The following is a 7,926-nucleotide window of genomic DNA, read 5'->3' as shown; positions in this document are numbered from 1 at the left end:
AGGTCTTGTGCAAGTAACCAATGCCAGATGTTCTGGGCTTCTATGGACAGAGTACTGGATCTGGTACCCCCCTGCTTGTTTAAGTAATACATTGTAGTTGTATTGTCTGTTTACACCAGGAGGGACCGAGTCTGTAGAGATGGAGCCAGGGACTTGAGAGCAAGATGGACCGCTCTGAGTTCGAGTAGATTGATGTGATGTCCCTTCTCGAAGTCTGACCATAGCCCTTGTACCTGCAGAGGGCCCATATGTGCCTCTCAACCTTGGAGAGAGGCATCTGTGATCAGAGTCTGCGTTGGTGGGTCCTGATGAAAAGGAACTCCCTTCATTAAGTGTGCCTTCTTCATCCACCACCGAATGGAATCTCTTGCAGACTGTTGGAGATGAATTCGATCCTCCCAGCATCCCGTCCTCTGTTTCCACTGATCTTCCAGACACTGCTGTAGAGGACGCATCTGTAAACGTGCATTTGGCACAATGAAGATGCACGATGCCATGGACCCCAGGAGAGAGGACACTTGCCGAACTGTCGGACGTGCAGACTGAAGGAGAAGCACACACTTCGCCTTGATGGATGACCACCTCTCCTCCGAAGGACAAATGTTTTCTTCTTCCGTGTCCAGTTGTGCACCCAGGTAGTGGATCTTCTGGGTGGGATTCATTATGGACTTCTTGTAGCTGACTTGCAAACCCAACTTGCACATGAGTTGGAGGCATATCGGTAGATGTTCTTCTAGTAGCGATGGGGATGAACTCTTCTGAAGCCAGTCGTCTAAGTACGGATATATGAAAATCCGTCTCTTTCGAAGACAAGCCGTCACTACCGCCATACATTTTGAAAATGTTCTGGGAGCTGATCTCAGGCCAAAAGGGAGTACTGCGTACTGATACTTGAAACCTGAGAAACTTGCGATGTTTTCTGGATACCGGAATATGAAAATAAGCATCTTTCAGATCGATGGAGCACATCCAATCCCCCTGGTGTAATTGAGGGAAAATCTGATGAAGAGCCAGCATTCGAAACCTCTCCTTCCGAATGAATTTGTTCAACCGACCCCTGCCCTCACCACGTCTTCAACAAGGCCGACGCGGTCATCGCACCCCACCTGCGGGACATCATCAACACCTCCTTCGACACCGCTATCTTCCCGGAGAGCTGAAAGCACGCCGAACTCAGCGCTCTACTAAAGAAGCCATCAGCCGACCCAACCGACCTCAAGAACTACCGCCCCATCTCGCTGCTCCCGTTTCCTGCAAAAGTCATCGAGAAGACCGTCAACAAGCAGCTGGCCGCCTTCCTCGAGACGAACGGACCCCCCGACCTCTCGCAGTCTGGCTTCCGGGCCAACCACAGCACCGAGACCGCCCTGATCGCAGCCACCGATGACATCCGAACCCTGCTCGACAACGGAGAAACAGCGGCCCTCATCCTCCTAGACCTCTCCGCGGCCTTCGACACTGTCTGCCACCGCACCCTAGTGCAGCGCCTCAGCAACATCGGAATCCAGGAGAAGGCACTGGAATGGATCATCTTGTTCCTAGCCGGAAGGACACAGAGAGTCCGCCTCCCCCCGTTCAGATCAGAAGCCACCAAAGTCATCTGCGGCGTTCCTCAAGGCTCCTCGCTCAGCCCAACCCTCTTTAACGTCTACATGAGCCCCCTTGCGGCCATCGCACGCCAACACAACCTCAACATCATCTCCTACGCCGACGACACCCAGCTGATCCTCTCCCTCACCAACGACCTCGCAACCGCCAGAGCCAACCTGCACGAAGGGATGACAGAAGTAGCCAAGTGAATGATGAACAGCCGCCTGAAACTGAACTCGGACAAGACGGAAGTCCTCATCCTGGGATCCTCACCCTCCGCCTGGGACGACTCCTGGTGGCCCCCCGCCCTGGGCAGCGCACCCAAACCAACAGACCACGCACGCAACCTGGGCTTCATCCTGGACTCCTCCCTCTCCATGTCCAGACAAGTCAACGCCGTCTCCTCATCGTGCTTCAACATCCTGCGCATGCTACGTAAGATCTTCCGGTGGATCCCCACCGAGACCAGGAAGACTGTCACCAAGGCCCTCGTCACTAGCCGTCTGGACTACGGCAACTCCCTCTACGCCGGATCCACCACCAAACTCCAGAAGAGACCCCAGCGGATCCAGAACGCCTCAGCACGACTCATCCTGGACATCCCCCGTCGCAGCCACATCTCCGAACACTGGAGAGATCTGCACTGGCTCCCGGTCAACAAAAGAATCACCTTCAGTCTCCTCACCCACGCACACAAAGCCCTGCACAACCAAGGACCAGCATACCTCAACAGCCGCCTCAACTTCTACGCTCCCACACGCCAGCTTCGATCATCCAGCCACGCCCTCGCCGCCGTCCCCCGGATCCGAAGAGCCACCACTGGAGGAAGGTCCTTCTCCTACCTGGCCGCCAAGACTTGGAACTCCCTCCCGACCCACCTCCGCCTGACCCAGGACCACCTCGCCTTCAGGAAACAGCTCAAGACCTGGCTGTTCGAGCAGTAGCGGACCCCCCACCTCCCCCAGTGCCTTGAGACCCTCCGGGTGAGTAGTGCGCTATATAAATGCATTGATTGATTGATTGATTGATCGTCTCAAATCCAGAATGGGTCTGAACTCCGTAGCTGGACCTTTTTTCCTTACGAGAAAGAATCGAGAGTACAGGCCTTGACATCTGTTGAGATGGTACTGGTTCTATGGCGTTCAGAAGGACGTTCGCTTCTTGTTGCAAGCGCTTTATATTCCACTGTACCATCTTTAGAGGACGCATGACAGGGGGTGGCTTCTTGAATCTCAAAAGGTACCCGCTCTGAATGATACTCGGCACCCATCTGTCCTTTGTGATCTGTTTCCACTCGTCCAGATAACACACAATACTTCCTCCAACCGGAGTGGCACACGGTTGTGGAGGAAGCCTCCGTTCATTGTTTTTGAGGCTGCTTCGTAGCAGATGATTGCTGCCTATTTCCATTGCTTCTGCCTCGTCCAGGTCGTCGCTGGTGGAATTGCGCCCTCTGTTGACTCTGGCCTTGATTTTGCGAAGACCAATTCGTCTGTTGGCTCCTCTGCTGAATAGATCTCTTGGCAAAGGGAAGAGAATTACCAGACGTTTAAATTCTTTCTTCTTTTCAAGACCTATGGCCTTAAGAGTGTCCAAATCCACTTTCATTTTAGACATCTCGTCGTCAGCGTGAGATCCAAACAGAGTCGAACCATTAAACAGTAAATTTACCATTTTCCTCTGAGCCCCCGGCTTTAGCCCCATAAGGCGAAGCCAAGCCGTACGTCTAGCACAAACACCGTGTGCATAACCATGAGCTGACAGATCTGCCGCATCAGCAGCCGCACTAATGCTCTGGTTAGCCACCAATCCTCCTTCTTCCACTGTTTCCAGGAAGTCTTTCTGATCCTCCTTAGGGAGGATATCTGCAAAACGAGCCACTGAGTCCCAGAGCAGACTATCATAGCGGCCCAATAAGGCTGCCGCACTGGCCACTCTCATGACCGAACCTGAGGTGTTGCACATTCTTCTCCCCAAGGAATCCATACTCTTACTATCCTTTTCAGGTGGAGCAGAAGAGGTAGATGCTGCAGAATGTGCTTTTCTGACTGCCGCATAAGTGAGTCTGGAGGTGGGTCAGAACGCAAAAATAAAGGATCTTCTTCTGGAGCCTTGTACTTCTTTGCAATCCTAGAAGGACCTGAACCCACCGTGGCCGGAGTTAGGAATGTTCTCATTGCTGGTTCTATCAACCCGGGCACTAACGGCAGAAGAGGCCTGCCAGTCGTCTTGTGATGCAGGGTTTCAAAGATGACTGACGTTGCTACTTGGGGAACTGCCATCTTGATCTTGAACTTATTAGCCCAACGACATAACACATCATTAAATGTGCTCAAATCATACACTGGAGACACTCTGGACGGCGGAGTAGATGATATAGTGGGAGAATAGTCTCTATATGAAGATCTTGAAGAAGATGACGTAGAAGATGGTGAAGGGGTTCTACGCCTTCTCTGAGGAGTTGCCGATCGCTGTCTCCTCCGCTCCCTTGAACGTGATTTCTCTCTCACTAAGGATCTCGAGCGTGATCTTCTATGCAGCTCCGTCCGAGGGACCGGAGCTCTCTCCCCCAACACTGGACGTATATTCCAATGTCTAAGACTTTCCAGCCACCTCGGTGACAAGTTAATAGGCCGCTCTTCACGTTCAGGTGAAGCCTCAGGCGACACCTGCACAATATGCAGCCCTGCGACTTGGAGGCTCTGGAAACTACACTGTGCTCAAAGACCAATGAGCCAGATGGAGTCCGTTGTCTGGGCACCAATTATCTGTCATCCGACAGCTGCCCTGAGGTTGAGCCCGAATGAGCCACCACAGAAGAGTCCTGGTGCACTGTCTCTTGCCCCACAGCAGACCTGTCGTCTTGCTGATCGTGCGGTGAAGACACCACTATAGGTTCTGGACTTATTTCTGACCTCGACAAAGACCTAAGTGAGGTCCGAGAGGCTGGTCTTGATAGTCTCGACGCAGACCTGTGTTCAGGTGGGGGAGACCTAGACACTCCATGCTTCGAGCCCGAAGCAAGCTTCGACATCGACCTACATCGCGATGGAGACCTTGACCTTCTCTTTTTAGGTCTCAACGTCGAATCCTTCGACGCCGTTCTTCCTCTCGACGTTGACCTCTTCCTCGATGACGTCGTATGTCTCTCTCGACCTCGGTCTATCCTTCGACGTCGACACTTTACCCTTCGACGACAACACACTATCCTTCGACGTCGGACGCCTCTCTTCCCTCGACCTCTCACGAATCTTCGACGTCGAATGTTGCGCCCCCGACGTCGGCCTTACTGCAATCGACACCAGATGTCTCGACATCGACAAGGATTTTGGCGGCGACTGTCGAGACGCTGACCCTTGCCTCACCGGCGAAGTTCTCGACGTCGACGGAGCCCTCTTCGACTCCGACAATGCTGACGGCGATCTGGATCTCGAAATCGAACGCACCTTTTTTGACGGAGACGCTCCCTGGAGTCGATGTTTCTTAGTTCTAACTTCTGGAGATGCTGATCTTCGACGTTTAGGTTGAGAAGATGGCTTAGCAGATGATAACAAGCCCTTGGAACTCAACTCACCACGGTTTTCTCTCTCCAGAAGGCCCAGCAACCTCATTTTCTCCCTTTCTCTTAAAGTTCTATTAGAAAGGTTGAGGCAGTGATAACAATCTTCCACCTTATGAGAAGCTGGAAGACACACCACACAAACAGAGTGTGGATCAGTTTTTGACATCTTCTTCCCACAGGAAGGACATTTGTAAAATAAAGGTGGCATTCTGACTAAAAAATCACCAACAGTTTAGTCAGAACAAGATATTAAACACCACCAAAGCAATCTATTGCCAAAAAATGTCAAGACAGAAAATACTACAAATGAGCAGAGCTCAAGTTCCAGGTTCCTCACAGAACAAGCTGGAAAAAAGAACTAACCTAACTGTCACCTGTGGTGCATGATGGGAACAGAGTTCTCCTGAAGGCCTTAAAGGCAAAGTGTGCAGATTCTCTGGGGCCTTAAAGGCAGGGTGCCAGTCTGATTTTCTGTACACAGACATTTTTTCATATGCAACCTTTTAGGCTAATAACTGTTTACAACAGGTTCTTTGATGAAAATAAAAGGTTTTCATGGTTATGAAATGCATTCTGGGCTCATGCCTGTTTATTGCATTTATATACAACATATTTTCATGCTTCAGAACGTGTGTAATTTTGGCTTTATTAGCCTATGTATATATGTTAGGCAGCATATTATGGTTGTTATACATGTATATGTGTATAATTAGTTTAGTACTATGTACTTTTTGATATATTTACACATATATATGTATATTGTTTATGTGTTCCGGGTTCCAGCTCATGGGCGGAGATAATTCAATGCTTATGACTATTAATGAGTATCCCTTGGAAGAGAACAGGCTTGCTCTTGATACTCTATTGGCAAAAGAGGGAGGAGTCTGCAGAATGTTGAAAGCACAACATTGTTGCACTTACATACCAGACAAAAAAGTGGAAATCAAAAGGTATGTAAGGAATATTACAAATTTGGAAAAGGAACTCAATCCACTGGAGGTTGACAGTGCCTGGAAGAGACTTACTGATGGTCTCTCCGCTATAGGTCATTGGTTTTCCAATTTAGGTAAAGGTTTTTTGTTTAAGGTACTGATGCCAATTGCAGGAATAGGTTTTATCATATTCCTCATATTTGTCTGTTGCAAATGCGAACACCAAAAGAAATACACTGAATAAGAGAGGAGTGAAACGGAATGTGGATGAACTTGAATTAGTGGAACTGAATAATCAGATTTATAAAAGGGTGAAAAATTCTCACCCTAACAAAGAAACCAAAGAGAAATTGAATCGAATGTTGGAAGAGATTGAGTTGGGAAAAATTTAAGTTGGCATCTGGTTCTATTGTTTTGTGATGATATAAAATATCATCAAAGAGGAGATTGATGGAGCAAGAATTCGCACGTAAAGCGTCTTGCTTGTATTCATGAACCTCGAATAACCGTAATTAATTAATTCAACCTGTTTGTGTTACTAATATTGCACATTTTACATTACACGGGGTGTCCCAGTGACGCTTGCCTATGTGTTTACTCATCCTAAACCGCTTGTCACTAACATGGCCGCTGCTTGGCGGGGTTTTCTTCTGCGCATGCGTAGGTCACACTCACGTGACGTACTCGCAGTTCTGGTGGGAACTTTTCGCGCTTGCGCACTTGATTAAAGATGGCCCCTTTGTGTTCTCACATGCCGAAGCTTGTCCTGCCGCTTTCTGTTTTTCTGTTCGTTTTGCACTAATAATAATGCTATAGTTAATATAAAGTAAAGGGAGTCATATAGGGATTCCTGGTATACAGTGTATTCATTTATTTTCTATGTTCTAAATTGTTTTCGCTTACTTTTCATGTATCGAAATCTGTGAGCCTGAGGGATGGTAATACACCATATTGAACAGCCTTTCTGCGCATGACAGTCTTCTGCCGGTGGATGAACTCTATGGCATTGAATCCCTGCCAACCCGAGGTCCCAGCCAAGATGTGCCTGGGAAGATGCACCTTCGCCTAGCAGAAGCAGCTGAAATGTACTAAATGTATCATAATTCATAGATGCGCTATTGTAATTCTGAGACTTATGTCATGGGAACCCCAAATTCAATAGGCGGACCCCAAAGATGCAAATTAAGGATTGTAAAAGTCAATTGTGGTTGGTGTGTTGACCTATCCTACTTATGGACCAATCGAAATTGGGGATTCTTACACTAGCAACATTTGGGGGGTGGTACACTGGCCCGAAAACAGTATTACTAGCCTAGGTTTAGCTAGAGAAATTGTCCGACTTGTCTGAATAGCTGACCTGTCACTGACCCAACACACTCAATAGGTGACTGATACAGAGAGCTGCGGAGCACTCTGTCCGTAATTTCCAGAGACCCAAGCGGGGTTTTGGGAAACCTTAAGTACTGGCGGAGCACTTTGCTGGGGAATTCGATAACCCAATCGGGGCTCTGACTGAAAGCTGCAGAGAGGGTTGAGCGCAGGCGTTGCTTCCGAACTGCGGGTGCTGGTCTTACCTTGGTGGTCCTGTCCTGATCCTAATCTGGTTTTCCTGTCCTGGGGTGTCCATTCTGCACCTGCTGGCCTACTGGCGACTGTCCTTCCTTGGGGTTTCTCTTGTCCTTCACTGACCCGTGGCCAGGGTTGGTCTTCACACCGTATTAGGTAAATATAGTGCTGAGAAAACCTATTTGCATCTTGCCTTCTTTTCCTTGCTTTAATAAAGACGTACTCTTGCATATTGATTTTCCATGCTTTCTCTTTGAATAAATAAATGAAAAGGTC

The sequence above is a fragment of the Lissotriton vulgaris genome, chromosome 5 (genome assembly GCF_964263255.1).
Source record: "Lissotriton vulgaris chromosome 5, aLisVul1.2, whole genome shotgun sequence".
Taxonomy (NCBI): Eukaryota; Metazoa; Chordata; class Amphibia; order Caudata; family Salamandridae; genus Lissotriton; species Lissotriton vulgaris.
The sequence above is the reverse complement of the archived record's forward strand: the minus strand, read 5'-3'. Positions refer to the sequence as shown.